Source organism: Lactuca serriola, chromosome 8, assembly GCF_051521515.1.
Source record: "Lactuca serriola cultivar US96UC23 chromosome 8, Lser_US96UC23_V15, whole genome shotgun sequence".
NCBI classification, from domain to species: Eukaryota; Viridiplantae; Streptophyta; class Magnoliopsida; order Asterales; family Asteraceae; genus Lactuca; species Lactuca serriola.
In genome coordinates this window covers 334,565,112-334,576,718 of record NC_136415.1, presented here as the reverse complement: position 1 = coordinate 334,576,718, position 11,607 = coordinate 334,565,112, and positions in this window count along the sequence as shown.

Sequence of the window (11,607 nt, the reverse complement as noted above, 5' to 3'; positions counted from 1 at the left end):
GTTAAATACTTATAGTTATTGTTTCAATCACCTGTGATTGTACAAATCACATGTGATTAATAACTAGGGAAATCAGTGGTTTTATCACTATTCAAACTATCAATCAAACTGTTTTACTTCTAAATGTTTTCCAAACCCATTTACTTTTCGAATTTACACTGCAACTGTGATTTAAGCAAATGTTCCTTATACTTAAACTGTTTTAATCAAATCTACACCTTCAAATGGTTTTATAGATTGACATCAAGTCAATCTTTCTTTAAAAATAATACTTATGTTTCAAATGCCTTATAAATACTTATTTATGCTTTTATATTACAAATTGCATGCCCATATATGTATAGACGTATAAATAATGTTTAAAGGACTTAGGAAGGCTATCCACCTTGTTTCCTTTTCCTCGATTTGGATGTGGTCTGATAGGATTTTGGGTGACCATCCGAAGGTCGTTTCCATATTAATTATATATCAAATATACATATATAGACATGAAAGTACTTCCATAATCATATGTACTAAACGCACTGTTAACAAGTTACCATCGGGGTAACACAGAATCAAACTATTACAACTGCTAGATCAATGAGTCAGTTCATTCATGAGTCTATACTAGGAAGAGAATATATACAACTATACTACGAGAACATATACAACAATACTAGAACAAGAAACATTTCATCACACATGCAAGAATACGATAACAAATGTGATCCACTGTATCGGAGCATGCCTTAAATGTCATGGCCCGAGTTGTAGCCAGAATTCTCTTGGAGGGAGAGCGTTGAGTTTGCGTATAGATCTATACTGGATTGACTATCCTACACCTTGCTGCTAGCTACAGCCGGACCTGCAGGTCTGCGGGTGCCAAACGTCATTCCGTTATTACGACCGTTCTTTATGTCGTTGTTATCAGTCGATAGTATGGTGCAATTATCACATTATACCTTAATATAAATCCGGTTTAAGGTAGTAGTAATTAGTACAACAGTAGTTCTTATTATACAAAACTACAGTACTACAATGATTTACCCATTACATATTTTGGTGATAATCTCACTTAAGCATTAATGTACAAACTATATTTTATCAAATGATAGTTATACTTGGGTAATCACACACTTTTACAACAGACGAGTTTACAAAACAGTTAAGCCTTGGTAGAAGGTTACTATTATAGAAAATATAGGATTTTCTGAGAGATTCAAACTTTTGCAAATACTTTTAAACATTTATTTACATTTTTACAACTTATACATTGGGACAAGTTCAAACGTTTTTGACAATGAACATTGACACTAAAATACTTATGAACTCACCAGCTTAATGCTGATAAACTCTTTCAAAATAACTTGTATTCCCAGGTCATCAGTAGACAGGTACCGATGCCAGCTTTTGAGATGATGGAGCGTACTCAAGACTCATCATTTTGTTATTTTGATTTACGTTATATTTTTGGTGTCTAAAATTTTACAGAACACACATGTATTAAATTTATATATTTAATGCAATGGATGATGTTGTTTGCCTATTTACATTTACTGTGTTGTGATTACCTTACATGACGTCCTCCGCCCCAGAACGTTTCCGCCGTTCTTGGTTTTGGGGTGTGACAATCACTGTCTGATCTGCTGAATTTTCTTGGTAGTCTGCAAGACTATTTCCATCCGCCCCATCACCCTGTGTCCAACCTCACCCCAACAAACCGGGTGTGACATCTCCGCCCATACAACAGCTCGAAAGGCGGGGCGCCAATGCTAGAATGATAGTTGTTGTTGTAGGCGAACTCTGCAAGCAGTAGGTGGGAATCCCAAGTCCCACCGAATTCAATGGCACACGCCCTCAACATATCCTCAAGGGTCTGAATGGTACGCTCGCACTGACTGTCAGTCTAGGGATGGAACGATGTACGAAAATGCAACCATGTACGCAGTTCCTCGTGGAACTTCTGCTAGAAAGGAGAAGTAAACCTAACATCATGGTTGGAAGCAATGGAGACCGAAATCCCATGGCGAACGAAGATCTCGCGGACGTACATGTCGGCCAACTTCTCGGCCGACGAACTCTCCCGAATAGCCAAGAAATGGGCACTACTAGTCAATCGATCTATAATGACCCATATAGCGTCAAACCCCTTTGCCGTCCTCGACAATTTGGTAATGAAATCCATCGTGATCTGCTCCCATTTCCACACGGGAATCTCTAAAGGCTGCAACATACCATGAATAGAGAAGTGAGACTTATGAGCCTCCTCCATGATTGTGTATCTGACCCCACTAGACATCGGAACCCATACCTGACTGCATCGGGTCAATAATCCCCGACTATCTTGCACAAACTAGGTGTTCTCACCCTGGATCCTCTCCAACTTCCAGTTCTCCGGTCGCATGCCCTCAAACTGAGCACCCCTGATCAAGCTCATAAGCGGAGAATCCACCGCTATCCTCATACATACTGATGGGGTGGGAGACCCAGCTACCTTACGGCTCAAAGCATCCGCTACCACATTGGCCTTACCGGGATGGGAAAGGATCTCACAGTCATAGTCCTTAACTACATCCAGCCACCTGTTCTGCCTCATGTTTAGGTTCGGCTGGTCCATGATGTGTATCAAGATCTTGTGATCCATGTATATGGTACAGCGGACCCCATAAAGGTAATGTCTCCATATCTTGAGAGCGAACACCACCACCCCTAGCTCTAAATCATGGGTAGGGTATCTCATCTCATGCGGCTTCAACTGCCGCAATGCATAAGCTATCACCCGTCCTCTCTGCATAAGGACTGCCCCCAAATCTATGATGGATGCATCACAAAATACTTCAAAATCCTCCACACCCTATGGGAGTGTCAAAACTGGGGCCTCACACAACCGCTGACGGAGGGTCTCAAACACCCTCTGCTGCTCCGGACCCCACCAGAAATCCACCCCCTTCCTCGTTAGATGAGTGAGGGGTATTGCAATCTTGTAGAAATCTCGTATGAATCTCTAATAGTACCCTTTAAATCCTAGAAAACTCCTGATGTCTGAGGGAGATCTCGAAACCTCCCACTGCATGACTCCCTCGATCTTGGCTGGGTCAACCAAAATCCCTTCTTGGTTGACGAGACGTCCGAGGAACTGGACCTCTCATAACCAAAACTCGCACTTCGAGAACTTAGCAAACAACCGTTCTCGCCTCAGAGCTCCTAACAACTCCCTGAGGTGCTCCTCCTGCTGCACTCGGGTCTTGGAATACACCAAGATCTCATGTATGAACATAATGACCGAGCGATCCAGCATCGGTCTGCAGACCCGATTCGTCAGGTCCACTTGTAACGCTCTAAAAATTTAAAACAATTTAAACTTTTCAAAAACAACCCCATTTCATTAAGTTATTACAAAAAGGTTTTCAATACACCTATTATCAGAGTCTTCCCAGAACCACATCATAAAACATAATCATGAGGAGCGGTACGATCACGCCTTTGCCTTGCCACGATCTTCTGAAGAACCTGAAAAACATTAAACCACAACTGTAAGCCCGAAAGCTTAGTGAGATACCCCCAAAATTCCAACCACATATACCAAACACGCACAACATGCCATATCAAAACAAAACAGAGAACAACCATGCACTTCGGGTCTACTGTGTGACTGGTCCGCCACACTGGCCTTCAGTACACCTGGTCCACCCTCCCAGACTAGCCATATACATCTAGTCTACAGTGTGACTGGTCCGCCTGCACCGGGCCTTCAATCCACCTGGTCCACTCTCTGAGTCTACAGTATGACTGGTCTGCCCGCACTGGGCCTTCAGTCGGCCTGGTCCACTCTCCGAGCCTCGGCACGTCTGGTCCGCCCTCTTGGGGCCTACAGCCTATCCGGACCGCTCGCTGGGCCTTCGAGATACCGGGCCGCCCTGGGTATGTTGGCCTACAACACAAAGCAAGACTCGCCTCAACCAAACCCCAGTCAAACAACCATGTGCACATAAACATTCAATCATATAACAATTCACATTCAATCAAGCTAATCTAGCAAATCACATAACATAAAATCATCCTAACTAGGATACCGACCTAACCAGTCACTAGTATAATACCATCCTAACTACCCGGATGCAAACATAGCAAAGCAATAACATAACAACGATACCCGGATCACAATCCGATAAAGGGTCGGCCTTGGTGCTTTAGACCCCGTTGATATAGTGAGGATAACTCACCTCGCAACTGCCGAATGAAAAGATAAGACCGAGCTGCTCCGACCTCTGATACGATCTCCACCTCTTGCCAATACCAACATTGAACTCAAAACAATATCCAAAAATTACCAAAATGCCCCTGGAAGTCAACTGGTCAACCCTTGGTCAAAGTCAAAGTCAAAGTCAACCTCCTGACTGACTCTACTCGCCGAGTCAACCCGATGACTCGCCGAGTCCCCATGCTCAGAACTTCCCGAATCCGCGACTCAACTCGTCGAGTCACCCCGAGACTCGCCGAGTCCAACAACTCTGAGTCCCCTCGCACTCAACTCACCGAGTCCTCCCTTGACTCACCGATTCACGGCTCAACCAGAAGAAGGTTAGGACCTCACGACCAGACTCGCCGAGTCCCAGGCTATCTTCAACCAACTCGCCGAGTTGTTCTTCCAACTCATCGAGTTCCTGCCCATCTTCAAGCAACTCGCCGAGTACCCCTAGATCTTAATCCATACAGAAGCTTTCCAGGCCATGTAGATGATCCAAACCATAGATCTACCCTTCTAGAACCCATCCATCACGTAAAGTGGCAAACTTTACGTGAATCCAAAGAGATCTAGGCATTTTACACTCTATGGTTAGGGTTTGGGACAAGATGGCTTCACCAATCACTCAAGAACAGGGACTTTAATACACTCTAGACCTTCTCCATTCGAGATCTGAGGTAGCAACCTCAGATCTAACCTCCAAACTCAATACACCACATGCTATCTTTTCCAAAGACTCCAAAATGATGAATAATAGCCCAAGAAACGAAATAATACCTCAATGGAAAGCTCTAACAGAAGAGAAATCTGAATCCTTGCAAAGCCCCTTGCTCCAAGCCTCTTAATTCTCCAAGATTTCCTCCAAGATCTCTTCTCCAAGGTCCAAATGCTCTCCAATCACTCACAAATTCCCCTTAGGGTTTTCTGGACTTCAAGAGAGGGTAAAGAGGCCGGGGAGAGGGCATAATGTCCTTTAAATAGGGATCATCCTCCGAAATTAGGGTTTTCTTCACTCAGTACCAACTCGACGAGTCCAGCCGCCGACTCGCCGAGTTGGCCACTTAACACGCGACCAGAGTCGCAACCCTACTCGCCGAGTCCACCCATGGACTCGCCGAGTTGCCCTTTCACATTTACACTTTGAACCCTGAACTTGCACTCCTGAACTCGGGATGTTACAATTCTCCCCCATTTAAATTAGGCTTCGTCCTCGAAGCCTGCGACAACACAACTCCAGAACTACTCCCGCAATGCACCACCCGACATTAACCAGACCAGGTTCCTTAAAACACAACCACCGAAATCCAACTCTTCCCCTGCGGCGTTCTGACCACCACCTCAAGCCGGCCACCGGCCTCATCCTCAAATAACCACACTTAACTTCCAAGTACCACTCCATAACTATTTTGGTATATAGTTGACCCGATGGTGCATGGTCCTTTTGGGTTGCCTTCACCAAAGCAACTTGATAGGATGAATTATGGAGAGAGAAGATTAATTATGATTTATTAATATATTATGAGAATAATATATTAAAGGAGAAATCATATTATTTAATTAGTATTAGTCAAGAATTAATTGATAATTAATTTTGTGGCTAAAAGAGATTAATTAAACTTAAGGGACTGGAATTGTAATTATAAGATATATGCATTTGGGATATGGATTACCTTGGAATAATAGGTTGGACGAATTCTATGGGGAAACCCATTCGAAATCGTCCAAGGGATCTTCTAAAAGGGTCCATGCGCTGCTTAGGGCTTAAGTAGTCAGATTAGGGTTTCCTAGTTGAAAACCCTAATAACCTACATGTATATATAGTACCCTTAAGCCCCAAAAACGTGGCTAAGAGTTCCACTAGGGTTTCTACACGTTTTGGGCAGCCTCCTCTCTCCTTGTTCTTCATCCTCTTGCTCTTGGTGTTTGTGAACCATTAGAGGAGTGACACTTGTGACTCTAAGCTTTCTAAAGTCATTACAAGGAGGATTTGAGATTGTTATTGCTACATAACAATCAAGGTAAGATCTAAACCCCATTCTTACGTTAATATGATTAATAGTATGCTAGATCTAGGGTTTAAAGTTTTGGATGAATTGCATGTACAATAGAGACACCTAGATCCAAGCATTACGGTTGCATGAGCACATAGGATGTTCTTATGGCTAAAACCCATCAGAATATACTGCCAAGCCCTGGCAGCTGAACAAAACCCAGATCCCACTCTGGTACCCTCTCCATATACCACCATTTCTCCCTCCCTTAAGGTTCGAACTGCCACTCGTTGGCCCTCACAGTCAATCATAGCACCGAACCGACTGACCCAATCCATGCCTACTATCACACACACCTCCCCATGGGGATCAGAATTAAATCTATCGGAAAGGACATCCTAAAAATCTCCAACTCACATCCTTGGTAGACCAGAAAAGCAGAAACCCCGTGTTCATTGGAGATAGAGACACGCAATGGACACTCTAACTCGCCCACTGGCCCACTGAACTCTCTACTAAACGACTGAGATACGAAGGACTAACTCGCCCTCGAATCAAATAAAACCAAAGCAGGTAAAGAGTTCACTAAGAACGTACCTAATCACAGGTACAACAGATAAGCATAACACATATATAATAAAGGAGATAAAAGATAGAAACATACCAGCAACCAAATCCGGTGCTGCCATGGCCTCCTCTACTATAAGCTGGAAGGCATGCCACTGAGCCTTCGGAGACTCGACCTTAACTGGCCTCCCATCAGCAATCCTCAGTACTGCTACTATCAAATATATCATAACACAAACATACTATCAGACATATCTGGGGTGTCTGAACTACCCTTCGGTCCTAACAACCGAACTTGGGTACTATTCCCCTCCTACTACCACTATCACGTATAACATATATGATGGGTTTTAGCTATAAGAACATCCTATGTGCTCATACAAACCCTAATGTTTGGATCTAGGTTTCTCTATTGTAGATGCAATTCATCCAAGACTATAAACCCTAGATCGAGTATATGATAATCAAGATATCATAGGAATAAGGGTTTAGATCATACCTTGATTGTTATGTAGCAATAACAATCTCAAATCCTTCTTGTATTGACTTTAGAAAGCTTAGAGTCACAAATGTCACTCCTCTAATGGTTCACAAACACCAAGAGCAAGAGGATGAAGAAGAGAAGAGAAGGAGGCTGCCCAAAACGTGTGGAAACCCTAATCAACAAGTTCACCACGTTTTTGGGTCTCAAGGGTTCCTTAAATAGTGAGGCTATTAGGGTTATCTAACAAGGAAACCCTAATTTGGATGCTTAAGCCCTAAGAAACCCATGAACCCCTTTTTGATAAGCCTTGGACGATTTCTAATGGGTTTCCCCATAGAATTCGTCCAACCTTATATTATAAGGTAATCCATAGCCCAATTGCGATTATCTTATAATTACAATCCCAGTCCCTTAAGTTTAATTAATCTCTTTTAGCCACAAACTTAATTCTTATAAATTCTTGACTAATATTAATTAAACAATATGATTTCTCCTTTAATATATTATTCTCATAATATATTAATAAATCATATTTAATCCTTTCTCTCCATTATTCACCCTATCAAGTTGATTTGGTGAAGGCAACCCAAAAGGACCATGCACCATCGGGTCAAGTACATACCAAAATAGTTATGGACTTAGACACTAATCCAACAGTCTCCCACTTGGATAAGTCTAATAACTATTCTGCGTATGACTTCGGATCCTGATCTGCAATCGTAGCTTTCCAAAGCCTCTATCAACTCTAATCATATCAGATATGCGTGTCCTTTAGATAAGGGATCATATATTCCTCCATTATAGATATCGTATAGACTGAGACATGGATCTAAATCATTCTCTCTGTCTATGTGCTGTTTCCCGAATTCAGATTTATGACGATTGACAACAGACTACAACTGAACACATCAATTTAGCCCCGGCTAGGCCAAGCACTTAGGTGCCATCACTAAATCATCGAGGGGCCCACAGATATCGCTTTTATCCTACTTTTCATAAATGAAATGGATAAACTTTGACTCAATGCTCTCTTGCAACAATATGTTTTTAACACCAAGTTACTGGTGTGTTTACATATTATCAATGTGTAACCGACTCGCAAGATACAACTCACACATCTCGGTTTCAAGAATATAAGATGTTATCATCTCACTAATCACTTATGATAACAATCCATGAAGTGATCCAAGTGAGCGTGGGTTTAATCCAATGCTCAAATCATATTCATAAGCACTCATGAACGTTGCAACAAACATTTGCTTATGTCTAATGCTATTTAGACAATCCACACACCAATTCACGACAGTCTTCATTCATATCTACTTCCAACATATGAACGACTGTGGCCCGTTTGAATAATTTGACTGTTCTAAACCAATTAAATTATTCAGGAAGTCAAAACATGCAAAGTGAAACACAAGAATAATACTAATCACATATGGCCTCAAACCTTTGAGTATAAATAAAACACCTTTTATTTATCACCATATCGATTACTCATTATTTGTTGTTTCGGGTAATCAACTTCTTACTTGAATTATTACAACACTTGTCCCATGCTCTTAGCATGCACACAATGTTTACCTATGGTTCTTACCTTGTGAAATAGATCAAATTAACACATTTCCAATCATACTCATTTCACAACTCCTAATCCTTTCTACAAGTGAAAGAATATCAAATTCTTACCACTTATAGAATGTGCTAGATTCTAACATTTTATGCAATGATCCTTTCGTAATGTCATAGCACAAAAGTCACAATGACTATTGCCAATGAAATTACAAAATCCTATATCGGAGATTGTTACAAGACAATTCCTTAGATGTGATGTCTCTCACTCAAAGTTCATTCCTTTGAACATCCTTTTGCATAAAAGTTTCTAATCTAGACATTGATTCTCAATATCCAACTCCCAATATGGAAACGTTTCCATAATTTCCATATGACAACTCATTCTTAATAGAATATTTTCTATTCATAATAATGTCGATATGGTCCATCCAATACTATACTTCCAACTACTCACAAGCGACCAATCCTCGGCGAACTTTTGATTGTCCTTTGATAGTTGTCTAATTATCTTAGTGAAAACCGATTCTTGTCCTTTTCGCTCTAAATGCACTAGACATTTGTAAAATTTTAGAATGGTCAAATATTATAGCATTTGCCATTGATGCTATACCCGAAGTGTATGCGACATGATGTATAATGTCTTACATGAAGATTCGATACTTTATCAATCTTCTACCATAATATTTTATGTGCTACGTTCTCTCAATTCGAAATATGAAGAGGAATGTTGTAATCATAATCGAAATTTAAGAAGACACTATGTATCCTTTGACTAATATTATTAATATTCCACAACCTAAGCCTTTAGATTTGAAATGAAGCATAATATTTTCTCCCTTAATTATAGTAAAACAACTATTCAACCCTTACAACTTTGCAAAGTATGACTCTTGTTTTCTATAATTAATATTGCTAACTTGCAATTTTTCCTTAATAATCATACAAGCATAACATTTATGCTCCCACTATCACGATGATTATTATAAACATAACACTTATGCTCCCACTAGCTTTGACATGCATTCAGAAATAGCTTAACTTTCAGAAAAACAATGCCTATTGAATTTCTTTAAGTTCATATTTCTAATACCCAATGCTTTGATAATCTTTTATCAAGCCTTCTTAAACTTATACACCTTTGCCTTAGATAGCTTATATGTGCATCTAAACAGTTCATACTAATTGCCAAATCTCACGATTTGAATTATGGAAAGGGATACCGTAACCATAATTGAATTCGAGAATACAAATTCACAATCACTATCTTCTTAAAATCTCTCTTAGTGAAAGCATTTCCTCACAGTCATTTTCATGAAGGAGGGAATCTTATGACACTTAGATTTTAATGGTGTATTTGTTCCTATCCATGTGAATTTGTCAAAACCAAAGTTTGCGACAAATCCAAACTCATATGGACCGAACCTTCTCAATCTTGATTTCTTGCCTTATGGTAACACGGCTGCCCACCATGTCTTCCAAGTAGTTAAGCAGTTCACCCTTTCCTATCAATGTACTTTCAATTGATCAAGGTCCTTTCCTTTTATGCATTCAAATGAGAACTCATAGGGCTCACATGCATAATTAACTTAATTGGAACGGCATAGAAACAAGGTAATTTCAACACGATTGGTTGTAAACCTCTACTCGTGTGCTAGTGATGATCGATAAGGTTTATACTTGATTTTTTCTTGAAACCTTTCAAGACCATTAAGACTCCCACTCACTCCTTGACATATAAGATTCTATTGTCAATAAACATTTTTTGACAAACAAATATTCAAGAGTTAGTGTAGCCTTTATCAAGACAAAACATTTCATAAAATTGGTCCTAGTTGGTCTTTGTCTTATCCAAGACATCACAACTTTCCAATTTCAAATGTGCGAGGATAGGAAAGCCTTTTTCCAAATTCTACATTTGATGAATGTTATAAACCTTCTTAAGACTTGTCACTCAATATTACAATCTTAACTCTAAGACTTGTTTTGGAATGAAGTATGATTGACTTCTTGATTTAACCATTTCTTGAATTCTTGATTCCTCTTCTTATACATACACTAGTACTAAGACTTATTTAGAGGATCAATTGAAATATGGTTCTTAATCATTAAGACATATGATAAAGTATAAAAGGTACTCTCCCTTCTTCTTAGAATAGAGAAACTTTTATCTTTCTGCCTACTTGATTCTTTTATTCGTTCTGCTATTGATTTAAACATTTTCAATCAATTCATAATTACACTTAATCTTATAAGTATAATCATATTTACTAATACTTTAGTAAATCATGACGAATATCTTTGTTACCCTTGTGGTGGACTTCATCAACACACAACTTTGTGTACTCGATCTCCTAGTCCTTCACTTGACACTTTGTCAACGAATTAGTCTAATTTTCAAATATGAAATTTCTCATTCATCGTGCAACCAAGTTGCATGATTCCAAGTTTCTGTCCAATTGAAACTTGGGCGATGAGAAACTCTCCCTATTTGGTAAATTCTCGACAGTTCCACAATTATCATAATTAAGAATCACATCCATTCGTTGTAGAAATATGCAAACATCAATTTTTCATAACCATTTTATTGCAAGGAAATAAATAAATAAATAAATGAGTCAAATCAAAATTTATTTTATTTATAAAAGCAGCGAAAAACATTTGTCCTTACAATGCAAAATCAACTAAAAACTATGTAGAAAAATTCCTAACAACTCTATCATAACTTTCTAAGCTTAAAATCTAATTTTCAAATCCATGCGATT